This window comes from Equus quagga, chromosome 18 (assembly GCF_021613505.1).
Source record: "Equus quagga isolate Etosha38 chromosome 18, UCLA_HA_Equagga_1.0, whole genome shotgun sequence".
NCBI classification, from domain to species: Eukaryota; Metazoa; Chordata; class Mammalia; order Perissodactyla; family Equidae; genus Equus; species Equus quagga.
Window position 1 is genome coordinate 45,958,256 of NC_060284.1, and position 14,085 is coordinate 45,972,340.

General features: G+C 45.5%; 1 protein-coding gene across 1 annotated transcript in view; it reads right to left on the reverse strand.

Moving 5' to 3' along the window:
* The window catches only part of NGF (nerve growth factor), a 122,516-nt gene that overhangs the window by 63,470 nt on the left and 44,961 nt on the right, over nt 1–14,085 (reverse strand). The window contains exon 2 of the mRNA XM_046645170.1: nt 776–858. The gene's annotated coding sequence lies outside the window, so the exon portion shown is untranslated. The remainder of the gene's footprint in view (nt 1–775; nt 859–14,085) is intronic.

Below are 14,085 nucleotides of genomic sequence, written 5' to 3' on the forward strand. Positions count from 1 at the left end.
TATAATAAACTGGTAATCCAGTAGGTAAAATGTTTCTTGTGAGCTGCTGTAGCAAATTAATCAAACCCAAGGAGGGGGTCCTTGGAATCTCCAATGGGTCAGAAGCACAGGTGACAACCTGCATTTGTGATTGGCATCTGAAATGGGAGGAGGGGTAGGCTTGTTCGACTGTGGAATCTGGCACTATCTTTGGGTGGATAGTGTCAGAATTGAGTCGAATTGTACAACACTCAGCTGGGGTCAGAGAATTTCTTGGTGGGGTAGAAACCTCCCCCCACACAGAAGATTTACTCCCTCTCAGGGCCTTTGCACTTGCTATCCACTCCCTGGAGTGCTCTTCCCCACATGTTTGCGTAACTCACTTCTTTACTTCCTTTAAGGCTTTGCTCAAGTGGCCCTTTCAGATTGAGGATTTTCCTGACCACTGTAATTAAAAATATAAACCACCGCCTCCCGCACAAACACTCCACCACTTCCTATCCTGCTTTCGTTTTTTTCCCACTGAACTTATCACCTCCTAATATAACATAGAGCTGGTATTTATTTTGCGGCAGAGTGTAATTGTTGAAAGCATGGGCTCTGTATTACTTAGGTTCAAATCCTTGAGTCCTCCACTTCCAAGCCAGTGACCTTGGGGAGCTTACTTGACCTCTGTGCTTCAGTTTCTTTGCCTGTAGGTTGGGGTTAATAGTAGTGCCTGCCTCACAGAGTGGTGAAATGCGTAAAGCACTCAGAACAGAGACTGGCACGCAATAATAGCATTTTCTATTCTTACCGTTGTCTGATTCGCTGCTATATGCTGTCAGCATCCTAGAGCCATGGTTTTGTCCTTTTTCAGCCAGGGCCCCAGAGCAGTATCTGGTAACAAAAGGCACAGCATAAATATTTGTTGCATGAACGAGTGAGTGACTGCTGGAATGACTGGCGCATTGGGCAGGCTGGCCAGCACTCACTCTGCTCTGGCCCCTGCATTACCCACAAGGTCCCCAGGCCTCAGCATGGGAGGACTGCAGAGGGGCCAGCTCCCCCAGCCAGGCCAGAGTGCACATGCTCAGCATCCCTGAAACACCTGCCTCCACCCTGCTCAGGACTTCCCTGGATGTAAGGATGTGTGATGGGTGGCGTGGATTCATTTTACCAGGGAGCATCCTGCTGCACTCTGAACCTAAGTATAAAACTGGACCAGAGTGCACATGAAACCTGAGTCTGCTCTGTAACGGCAAACACTTCATGCCGGTCAGCCTCACTTGTGGCCTTGAACACTGCACTCTGCTCCCAGGGCACCTGGCATACTTGTTTCTACGGCAGACTGGCCACTTGCTATTGTCATGATTTGTCTCTGGTGTGTCTCTGTGGGGAGCTCTGAAGGCCCAGCAGCCATCACTGGGCCAGGCACACAGTAGGTGTTCAATATGGGTTTGTTAAGTGAACGACCCAGCAGACTCAGAAAGCCACTGAGAAGAGGTCAAACTATTCAGATCCTCTCCAGTATGTTGCAGGCAACTTTGACTCCCCAAAGTGTGGGAAATTGCAAAGAGAGCTATCGGAGACTCACTTTTCCTTTTAAATGAACAAATTAATTTAACAGCACAAACTCAAAGTGTCTTAATGGGGAGCATCTGGATTCCTGGGATGTTGGTGCACTCTCTGGTCCAGCATATCAGACCTTCCCACGTAGGTCAGCTGCCTGAGGGAATTCAGAGAAAAATCAGCAATTTCCTGATCTGTCCCACCTAGGGTACACCAGAGCTTTCTGTGGTGGAACTGGCTTAGAATTACAAAGCAAAGTGTAGATACTGAGAGAAAATTCCTGGTATGGAGGACACACGAGGGCGGTCCATGTTTTTAAATATATTACATATGGCAGTCTTTGAGAAGTACAGTGGGGAGGGGTGGCGCGGGGAGAGTATCAGGTAGCACAATTCTCAGTTCTGGGCTGGATTCTGTTTGCCAGTGTCTGACTGCGTGAGGCCTGTGGGGAATCGCTTTCCTGTCTGCGGCTACTCTCAACCTTCAGGCCCCAAGTGTAATAAGTCAAGTTGGTGGGATGCGAGCATGTTCACGATTGACAGGCGATAAGAAGGGAGAATCACAAGGTCCCTTCCTTTTCCACCTGGGAACCTGATGGGTGCATCGCTTGTATGCACCTTACTTGCTGAGAATCCCCGCCCTCGCCCCACCCTGCTTTGGCCCCTGTTCTCTTACTGAGAAAGCAGAGAGCTGTGCTGTGGCTTGTTGGGGGCCTGGCCCCAGGAACAATTGTGAAGCAGTCAAGCTTCCCTGTCCTCATACTTTTCTATCCCCTTCCCAACCCCTTTGCGTCTCAAAACCCTGTGTGACCCAGGCAAGTTCCTTATTTTCGGTTTTAAATTCAGTTTCCTGTAAAATGGTGTTGATAATTGTCTTCCTTTCCATACAGTTGCTCGGAGGATTGAATGAGATAGTTCCCATAATGAATGTCCAGTATCATCCATACTGCCTCTCAGGAAAGGCTCTGACCTCGCTACGGTAGATGTTAGAGGATTTAAGCCAGCACAGCTCAGGACAGTTGCTTTTGAATCGGAGGAACCAAGCAGTGTGACCGGTGCGGGAAGAGCTTTGGCATCAGGAGAATGGCTAGGGGAGATGCCCCTCGGGGGAGGCAGAAGCGCGCCTTGAAACTATACTGGGCAGAGAATGACCTGCTCCTTCCAGGGAAGGCGCTCCGCCTCCTTCCAGCGAGGGCAGCAGGGGATGGTGAAATAGAGCAGCAGCATTTGGAAGTCCCTGGCAATCTGCCCCTCCCCCCTTTTGTGCTTGAAAAAGAGGCTCATATTGTACAAAGGCTGAAAATAAGTCCTCTTAGGTCTTGTTGCTCTGCTCTCAGATGTTTATGTCATGATCATATTCATAAATCCCAGAGCTTCTCAGCTGGAAGAGATTCTTCTTAAAAGACTGCCATGCATGCCCCTGGCTGCAGGAAACCTCTGAATTCCCAGCGTATTCAAGAGAAAATTCCTAATAAGCACAACTTGAGTTCTAGTACTGATTAAATATCAACTTTTATCGACAGTTCAAATAAGATTTCCAAATCAACAAATCAGAACAATCCATACACAATATATGCCTACTTTGGCATCTGTCCTTATGGCCTCCCAGTGTGGGGTGGATGCTGCTGGGGAAATCTGTTTCATGTAGCCCCACTCCAGTGCTAATTGGTACCATCAAGATGCACAGCGGCTTGACCTTTGATCCAATGGAAACAGACATATTGAAACAGAAGTTGGTTTGTTGGCTTGGGGAGCATTGGCTGCTGGAGTCTCTCTGCTGTCAAGCTGCTGAAGGGCCATTTGTTTATGAAATTTCTTGTCCGGGGAGGAATACAGCCTGGGGAAGTGAATTTAAATAGATTTATTCCAAGGATGGACTCATGTGGAAAAAGATTTTGGGGGAAAAAATTTTTTAAGATTCTTCAGCAGCTACTGCTATGTGGTCTGCGGATTTTGGAGTATGGCGTGTGTGTGTGTGTGTGTGTGTGTGTGTATTTTAAGGATACTACCTAGTTATCACTTAACAAAAAGCCAATAGGCCACAACCCAAAATCTCCCAAAATAAGGGAGATTTTTCACACCATAAATGTGCTTTGCAAAGCCTCTTTAAGTGCCCCAGATTTGAAAATACAATTCACTGGTCTCAAATTCAGTTTAAATGTATTATTTAGGAATGAATGCACAATGGAGAGTGAGGCACACCTGTAGTCATTTAAATAGAAAACGTTTCTATAGGATAAACCAACCCTTTTGCAGAATCCCGTGCACTGAGTTTTGGACTTAAGCTACATGAGGTACAAATTTTCATCTTAACAAACTATACCTTTTAACTTACTATTTGGGATAAAGCATTTCACAGCTTAATAATAAACTCAGTGTACAAGGTTATTGAGACAAGTCAGCCTTTTATTTGGTGTTTATCTGCTCCCTCACTGTATTGCTCTTTTCTTGTCCTAGGGGCTCGTTTGCGGGATTCAGCCTAGCCCCACCTAGGCTCCGCTAACCTGCTGAGGTAGTGCGTGCCCTTTGTGTCTTCAGCACCCCCTCTCCCTCGCTCTGTGTTCTCGTGTGGGGCTGTGCCCACAGAATCAGGGTGAAGCATGTGGTCGAGGCCTAAGACAATCAGCATGTCTGGCCATAGAAATTGGTTTGGGAATAGGCACTTGGCCCCATCAGAACCAGTGAGCTATAATGAGATTTTGCTGGGAATTCTGGGACACAAGGAGACGCCTCTATATAGGCTGCCCTTCCAACTTGAACCTGGGAGCTGTTTTTGTTTTACTGGGGCATGAGTTTTTCTGAGAATGGAGCCGTAAGAGAGTAAGGAGAGCTGAAATACTACTGGGAAAGAAAAACAAGATAATAATGACAGCTCTGAACCCCTGTAGCCAGCCATGCCTGAAGCTAGAACCCTGTCTTCGCCAGCTCCAGCTCTTGTTTAAACTACATCATAGACTGGATAGCTTAAACTACAGAAATTTACTTCTCACAGTTCTCGAGGCTAGAAGTCCAGGGTCAGGGTGCCAGCATGGTTGGGTTTTGGTGAGAACTCTCTTCCTGGCTTGCATATGGCTGCCTTCTTGTTATATCCTCACATGGCAGAGAGAGAGAGAGAGAGAGAGAGAGGAAGAGGAAGAGAGGGAGAGAGAGCGAGAGAGCGCTCTCTGTCTGGTCGCCTCTCACAAAGGCACAGACCCATCTGGAGGACCCCACTCGCATGACCTCATCTAACCCTAAGTAGCCCCAAAAGGCCCACCTCCAAATACAACCACAATGAGGGCTAGGGTTTCAGCATATGAATTTGAGGGGGACACAAACATATAGTCTATAACAATCCACCTCGACTTGTAAGTTCTGTGGACACATAAATTAATATTTTGCTTTAGACTAATTTAGACTGGATTCTTTGTCACTTGTAGCTGACCCTTAACTGACAGTGAATTACATCTTGGGGACAGACATATTCAAGCCCCACCCATTAAGAGTTTCCATTTGTTCCAGGATTAAAGCTCCTTCTTTCTCCTCCACCCCATTTTTCTTCCCCTTCTCCTGAGCACAGGTGTGCCCCATATTGGAACATTCTGAATCAGAGTTTGGGATACTAAGTTGCTTTGTATACTTGTTTCCTGGCAGGAAGTTAACTCAACCAATTACTCTAATAGAAAGGCTATGAAAAGATTTAGACTAAGCTCTGTTTTCATGTTCCTCTAAGTTTTCCTATGCTGTGACTTCCACGCTGGATCGTCATATACTTTGAGTTTATTTTGGGCCATAAATGGTTCCATAGAATCAGTCTCATAAAGCTGACCATTATCTGCTGTTTTTCAAAATGTCTGGAATAAAAAAGTCTGGGCAACCAGAGAGCAGTTTGACGATCCAGAATGTGGCAATGGACAGCCATGTTTTGGGCCAAAATATTCCAGTTTTGCAGGGTTGTTTCTATATATTGGTCAGGAGTTAAAACTGTGGCAACCACTCAGGTGGCTGTTTCCACTGCAGTCCTGGAGCCTCTGGCAGCCACTGCCAGTCTTGTTTCCAGGGTGGGTAGGGAACCTGGGGCCTCCAACCTTGGACTTGGTGTGAGCTAAAAAGAAAATATGGCAGGTGGTGAAAAAATTGGATTTTAAAGTCAAATAGACATTGGGTCTAATCCCAACTCCACTGTGAAACGTCAACAAGTCATTTAACTTCTCTGAGTCTTAGTTTCTTTGTCTGTAAGTTGGGAATAATAATAATACTTAGCACACAGGGCTGTTCTGAGGATTTTAAAGTTCCTAAAGCAGAGCCTGACAGATAAACACACAATCGTCCCCTCCCTCCCTCTACCATAGTACAATGGGACAAACAGTGGACTAGGAATCGGGAGATCCCAGTGCAAGCCCTGGCTTTATTCCCAATCACTATGAACTGAGCAAATCTGTGTCTTTTTTTCCATTGCGGTAGCCGAAATGATTTAATTATTGCTATTTTATAAATGAGAAAAATAAAGTTTAGGAGATTGGACAAGCCACACACTAGTAAGTGGAATTGAGAATTGAATCTAGCTTGAAAATTCAGGCAAAGTACATCCATTCACCCTCTCACCCACCCCTTTATTGAGCAAATATTTGAGTATCTACTCTGCACCAGGCAGCATATTAAGAGCTAAGGTTACAATGATGAACAAAGAGCCTAATGATCTAGGGAGTCCCGTCCTTTCCTTCTACCTCACAGGGTGATTCTGAGGCCCACATGAGACAAGAAATACGAAAGTGCTTGGTCAATTATAAAACACTGTACAGTGTGAAATATTACTATTCTCTGTTCAAACGTATTCATGGCATGGCCCATACGATAAGGTTTTCCCTAAGGCTGATTTGAAGTTGAGAAATTACTTAACATAAAGGGGAAAGCGGTTAGGAAAGCTGAAAGAACTTAGTTCCAACCCTCAGACTCTGAACGAAGACATCAGGGCTGAACCCACATATGGTCCCAGGCAAACTATAAAGAAGTCCCCGCATCTGAGTCCCGGGGCCTGAGAAGTTCCGGGCTGTGCTTCTCCCAGTGTCTGCTCTGCCTTGGCGTCTGGTGACAGCCTGATACCTGTGATCTGACTCTCCCCGTGCAGCCTGGCCGTCAGTGGATGCTTTCTTTGGACTGTCTGCTGGTTCTTGGTTCTGGTGTCTGTTGGCCCCTGTCTCTAAGATCTCTTTGGCTCTCCTTCCTTGTCCAGCCCTGGTACCCAGAGTCAAGCGCTGACTCTGCTTGTCCTCCAAGGCACTTTAAACATTAGGAAGGAAACCTAGTTGTGAGAAAGTTGCATTTTAAAAAAGCAGCTTTCATCTAGCCACTACTCATTTCATTGGCACCTGACTGACTGCCACTGGGCTGCCCGTCCGAGGAGGAGTCCTGGGCTTTTGGACACCCATATCGTGTGGCGACTTATGGACACTGGGCTCCCAGTGAACATCAAAGGACTGATGGGGAATAATCTTTGGGATGGGAAAACTCGAGGACATAGCTTCTATCTGGTCAGGGTGGGGCCCTGCGGTCACTTTGGTTTTGTTGTCAAGCTCCTGCCCTGTGGAATCTGAGGTGAGCCATTAATTCTGTCAGGCTTTCTGTTTCTGAGAGATGGACTCCCTCAAGCTCCCCATACTATCCTCAAAGAGGACCGCGTGCCGTCCACCTTCTAGCTGGCCCTCCAGAGGTACCAAGCCCCTCTGAGCATCTCTCTGAAGTGAAGGAGAATGACGCATGGATGAGACCTTGCTGCTCCCTGCAGGCAGTGGACCCAGAGCCCAGGGCCTGCGCCTTGCCTCTCCCCGTTGATTTGAGTTCCTTGAACATGGAGCTGAGGGAGGGCTGTGTGGCCCTTCACAGCCAGGCCAGCTGCTGCTGCTTCCCCAGAGCATCACACACTGTTGCAGCCTGCAGAGCACACCATCTCCATCCTGCCTGCAGGCCAGCCTCCCAAGGGTCTCTTCGAAGTTGATTCAAATCACTTCGTCCCAGGCCCCTGCATGTAGTGTGACTCCTGGTGTTCCACAAAAGTCTTGAGCTGGAACCTGTGCAAGCCTAATATATGGCTGGGAAAAAGAAAAATGAATGTTCCCAGTATTTTTCCCGTTCCCATTCCCTCTTCTACCAAGGAGACCTTAAGTGAAGAGGGGAGGGGAGCGTCATACCAGAGGCAAGTTTGCAGTGAGAATCTCTGAGTCTATTTTCGTCCAGTACCATCTGGACACAAATCAAGAATCTAATTTTTCCCACTACTTTCTCTTTTTTTTCTCCTTTGTACTGTAGCTGACTCTGAGAGCACAGAGACTGAAACCAAGTCTGGACCACAGAATTCCATTAAAACATAAAGAATAAACAGAAAGAAAATGTCACAGAGTTCCATGGATGATTTCCCCCACCTACAGCGCCCGAGGCAGCCAGAGCCCCAAAGCCCCTCCTTCGAGGATCTTCTGGATGCACCAGAAGGTGCAGTGAGAAGCTGGGTGAGAATCGCAGTGGCTGGCCCCCTCCTGGCGCTGCCTTGCACCTCAGGCTGTGGCTGGAGTGTGCTGTGAGCCCCAGGATGCGGGATCTAAGTCCAGCCATGTGATAGTCATTAGCCAACCTCCAATAAGCACCCGCAGCCTGCCAGTGGGATGAGCTCAGCCCTCTTGCTCGCTGCAGTGAGTCTGGGAACCCTCTCAGCTGAGCAGCATCGCCAAAGTGACAGAGACCCTTGATGCAGGCCTGAAATAGCACCCAGTTCCTTCCCTGTCCTGGATTATTTCCCCTTCTCTCTCATGGCCAGAGCCCCGGGCAGCCACACACCCTGAGATATCAGTGCCATGGATTTCCTTAACATTCTAGGGCACGGGGGTCTCATGCCAGTGAGACTGGAGTGGAAGAGCAGGTTTTCTTTAAAGTCATGGGTGCCAGACGACTTTGGCTTGAAAATGAAGTACCTGAAGTTCTAGGCTGGCTGTCCTGAATAATAATAAACATATTCACTCAGGAGTCTAGATGTTGAGAACTTAGCTTTATGTTCTGTTGGTTCACCTAGCAGAACCAGACAGATGAAAGTGGAGTCTTTGTTTTTTGTCTTTTTAGGAGAATGTTGCTCCGAAAGCAACCAGGGCTGGTGCAGTCTGGTCCTCCAGTCTTCTTCTCCTTGCTGGACATCTGGATCTCCCTCATGCACCTGCTGCTGTGGGAGACTGCTCGTGGTGTACTGGGGCCTGTGATATGCCCGGCCCATTTGGTTGTCTTGGGCAGGACGCTTGCTTCTGCCAGAGTGAAGAAGCTTAGGGAGTTCTCATGGGTCTGAGCCTCTTGGAAGAGGCGAAGAGCCAGCTGGACGCCTGATGGGTCTCCAGCTGCCAGCAGGACAGATGTATCAAGTCAGGTTTATGGGAGAAGTTTTCCCAGACTGCTATGTCCAAACTTCTGTCCATCCTGCTGTAACCTCTGCAGTTAGATGGACGAAAACCAGACCAGTCCAGCCTTGGACCAGAGCTGCACAGATAAGAACCCAAAGAAGAAACTAAAGTAGAAAAACGAAAGCCTGAAGGGAACAGGAAGGGAGTGGCCTCTGAATGAGACTCGAGGTGACAACACAGCAAGTGAATACAGGGACGCTTGCTCAGGGAGCTTTACTAGAATGTCTCATGGCGTACTGGACCTGGGACCTTCTGGGTATAGAAATGACCATAAAAAGAAAGCAGACAGATTCCCATGCAGAAAAAATGACCTCTCCTCTGAATTCTATGCTTGGAAAAATACTTATTTAAAGGAAGAAAAAGGCGACATACAGCAAAACCTGGCTCATTTAGATGACGTGACCTAAGAACATGGTGGGAGCTGAGCCCAGAGAACATGCCTGCGCAGTGCACACTGCTAGGGGGGGAGTTGGTTCTCTCTTCCAAGTTCCCTGGCCCTAAAAGTGTGACACTGAGATCATGGGTGTGCAGAAATCTCATTTCAACCAACTGTGTTGAAAAACATGTTGAGTCATGCTGTATCATTCCTCTAGACTAGAGAGAGCCTGGATGGGTTCTTTGGAACCAGTCAAAGTAGCCCCAAGACCAGCTTTGGTCTGCACCATAAACGCAGGCGAGGGGAGCAGGAGACGACTTGCTCACAGGACAGTCATCGGTGGAGAGAGTCGCTCTAAGAAACAAGTATCAAACCAGACAAATTTAACAGAGCAGATTGTAGAGCTCCTGTAATAGAATAGTGGTATTGATGAGATATTTAAACTCTAGAATTTTATATTATGGCTGCGATAAGTGGTCCTAAATTTGAAGAAACCTACAGGTAAGAATATTAAAATATTACATTTGCCCTTTGTTTTTCCTTTTTTTTTTTTTGCTTACTCTAATTTGCTAGCATTCCAACTTGTGTTTAAAAGACTGTTATCAAATTTCTGATTAGTTAGGATAAAAGAAACCTTTTCTTACAGAACTTTTAAAGTTTTAAAAAAATTATTTTAAACGTATAGAAAAAGTTGCAAAAAGAATAGAGAGTTCTATGTACCCTTCACCTAACTTCCCCTAATGTTACTATCTTACGTAACAATGATACATTGATCAAAACCGAGAAATGTGCTTGAGTACAGTACTGTCAACCAAACTACAGACTTTATTCCACTGATGTCCTTTTTCTGGCTCCGTATCCAGTTCAGGGTCTTGTATGGCATTCATGACTCCTTAGTCTCCTCCAAACTGGGACTGCTCCTAAATCTTTCCTTGACTTTTGCAACCTCAACATTTTTTTAAAAATGTTTTTGGGGGGATAAGTGTAGATTCACATGCAGTTGTAAGAAATAATACAGAGAGATCCCTACGCATTCACCTGGTTTCCCTCAATGGTAACATCTTGCATAATGATAGCACAAAATCACGACCAGGAAGTTGACAGGGATACAATCCACAGATTTTATTCAGATTTCAGTAGTTTTACATGGACTTGCATATGTCTGTGCGTGTGTTTTATCACATGTGGATTTGTGTGACCACCACCAAAGAACACTTTCATCACAAGGATACCTTTGGTACAGGGAAGGAGCCACAGTTACCTCTCTTCCTCTCCCACTCCCCGACTCCTGGCGACCACTAATCTGTTGCCTATCTCTATAGTTTTGTCATTTCAAGAACGCCGTATAAATAGAACCACACAGTATGTAACCTCTCGAGATTGTTTCTTTTCACTCAGCATAATTCCCTCGAGATCCATCCAAGTTCCCACATTTATCAATTATTCATTCATTCTTCTTGCTGAATATTCCATGGTATGATGTGCCCCAGTTTATTTAAGCATTCACCCCTTGAAGGACATTTGAATAACCTCAGCTCTTTTGAAGAGTACTGGTCAGATTTTTGTAGAATGCCTCTTGATTTGAGTTGTTCTGATGATTTCTCATGATTAGATTGTGGTGAGCATTTTTGGGCATGAATACCATAGAAGTCATGTGCCCTTCTGAGTTTGTCATATTGGGAAGTACATGACATCGAGATGTCTTATTACTGGTGATATTAACCTTAATCAATTGGCTAAGTTTTGTCTGCCATGTTTTTCTGCTGTAAAATAACTTTCTGTGAAGATTTTCCATTTGTAATTAATAAATATCTTGGGAGAGATAGCTTTCCTTAACAGAACTTGGTAAGCATGGACGGTGCATTCCTAGCTTTCTTGGTTTATCTTACCCCACAAGCCTGTGCTTAAACCTGAGCCGCTTGGTCCAAAGCAGTGCCAGGGCTTGCCATGAGGTGGCAGTGACTGGAGAAGAAGGCATTATACAAGGAGGAAACTCCATACACTTCTGAAGGCATGTTCTACAATGCCATACTTGACAGGAAAAGCCCAACCAGAAATGGTGGCTCTCTGGTAAGGACACACTTTCAACAGTTTCTTTGTCACGGCTGCTGTCACAGCCTAGCAGGCAAAAACTTGTCCCTGTGGAAGTAAATGTAACTGAAAATGTGGAGTGGGTGGCTCCGCTCAGACTACCAAAGGGAACGATGGTGGCGAGAATCACCTGCCTAGTTAGGGACCCATCTGCTCCTCCTTGTCTCCTATTTTAGTGGAGGAGGGGTGCCCCCCCACCTGAGGCCGGTGCCCCCTCCACCTGTGCTTTGGCTCCTATCCCCGCCTGCATTCTTGGGAACTTTATACTAGCAATTTTGCCATCTTTCTCTTATAGTCAATTATCCATCACAGCTTGAGCCATCCATTGTTAAACATGTTTAAGTCTCTCCAATCTCAAAGGTCTGAAGAATATAATAAACTAAGTGAGTAAGTGATGATGTAAGGAAATGCCCTGAAAATCCCAAGGACCCCAAAGCTATGAGGACATTTCCATCCTTCTTACAAGTGACTGGCTCAATGGCCACGTGAACCAGTTCTGAACAAAGTGATGCCCAGAGAGGTTTGCTAGGAAAGCTTCTTCTTGCTCTTAAATAAAAGACACCTAAGGTCAATCTTTTTTTCCAAGTGGACAGGAAGCAGGAAGCATGTGGCCCTGACTTCTATAACAGCCATCCTACAGCCCTGATGTGAACTGGGCTTAAGCTAAAGCAGCCACCGTGGACGGTGAAGTGGAGAGAAGGAAGACATCTAGGCCCTCTAAGATGCTGATGCCTCTCTGGAAAAAGCAGGAAAAAGCATGATTTCAGGCAAACCTAGTTTAAGTTCTAGCTCTGGCTCCTACTAGCAAATTACTTCGTCTCTTTCATCCTTCATTTCTTTCATCTTCAAACTGAGGATGAAATAATAATAGTAAGATGAGAATAATAATAGTAAGAAGAGTTAACGTTAATTGAGATCTTATGGGCCAGGCACTGTTCTAACTCACTATGTCTATCATTAAATATTTACAAGACCCTGTGAAATGATGCTTTTATGGCTCACATTTATAGATGGGAAAACAAAGCTCAGGAAGGTTACGTTTCTAGCACAAAGTCACAAAGCTAGTAAAAAGCAGAGCCAAAATTCCAACCAGGTTCTGGCCAATCCCAAGTTCAGACTACATATGTGGGAGGAAGCATGATTTGAGTTTAGGACCCTACTATCTGGCACAAGACTGGCACATAGTAGGTATTTCATAGATGTTTGTTGAATGAATGTGGACTCTTTATATACTTCCTGCCAGCACAGAAATTGAGATATTGTTTCAGTAGGCAGAGAAGTGCTGAGAGCTGATTGGAAAGCATAAGAATTCTGACTGCAGACATGTTCTGACTTTTAGCTGGGGGATATTGAATATCACCAAGACACAAGTCAGTGACATGCTGTGTCCCTGGAAACCAAAGCTGTGCTTTTGGCCACCAAGCCAGGGAACTGTACACCACATTCCGGTACATAGGGCTCTTTTTACACCCATATGAAAGGCTGACGAGGGAGTAAAATATTTTTTACCTGCGTTACAAACGGGAGACTCCATCAAGATGGCAAAAACATATCTTTATTTTGAGGAATTTCTTATACAGTATAATGGTTATCTCCCATTGGGAAAAGGTGGAGTGAACATTATTTTGAGTATGTTTAGGTTTAGCATTAGAGTAGCTGTTGGTTTAGAATGCCAGGAAATTGCAGATAGCTTTGTAATGCCCTGCACAACTTGACCACATAAATGTTTTAATTCTTGAATATAAATATCTTATATCAGATAAAGCCATGAAGCCAGTGCTGATGAAGCCTTTGATTGTGATGTTATAGCCATGGTGGAGACGACCTTTTGAGGAGTAGGCCTATTTCTCAAGAATGGAGCTGGTGAAGGGCGCTGGAAGATGCCAGAAGCTGGGCACAGCCTGGGTTACTGCAGTTGGTGCTACATCCATTCTGTTTAGATAATGCACCAAGATCTAATTCTGTTCCTTCGATTCTCCCCGGACAAGCGTCTTGGCAAAGACCCACATGCATCTGAACTTTAGTCTAAAGGAGCCATTAACACCTCATTTATCACCCATCACACCCATCCCTGAGGAGAAAGTGCCTGGACCATCATAATATCCTGTCCTGGGATCAGGGCTGGGTTAGTAGAGAAATAGGCAGTTGGAGCTACTTCCTTCTTTGTCTACTGACCCTAGAAGGAGATCCCTCTCCCTTTCTATTGATGTTCTGACTTTAAGAAATGCCTAATTTGGTCATGTTGTGCTGATGGGTTAGAGACACTAAGAAGATGCTGTCTTTAATTTCTTTGAATAATTTAGGAGCCATATTCAAATTTAACATTTCTTCCACCATAAAGGATGAAAGCAACTAAAGCTAACCACATGGCTTCTGCCCCAGTTTTTGAAAAAGATACCCCAGCAATCAGATTTTGGTAGTGCAGGGCTCTTTCCATGAGCTATGGGGTGCCTGTCGTGGTTCTTAATATAATATGTGGCTTTATGCTGTTTTAACAGTCGGAGTCTGAAAACTCTGACTGTTTTTTTATTCTGCCTGTTTCACCCTCTTTTAACCATTCGACCTGGCTGGGTATTCAGCAATTTCTGTCTTTAAAACCTTTTATCCAGCTGCTTGACTTACCAATTTTATCACCTTTGCCTCCCAAAGATCTTGGATTGGCTTCCCAGAGTTT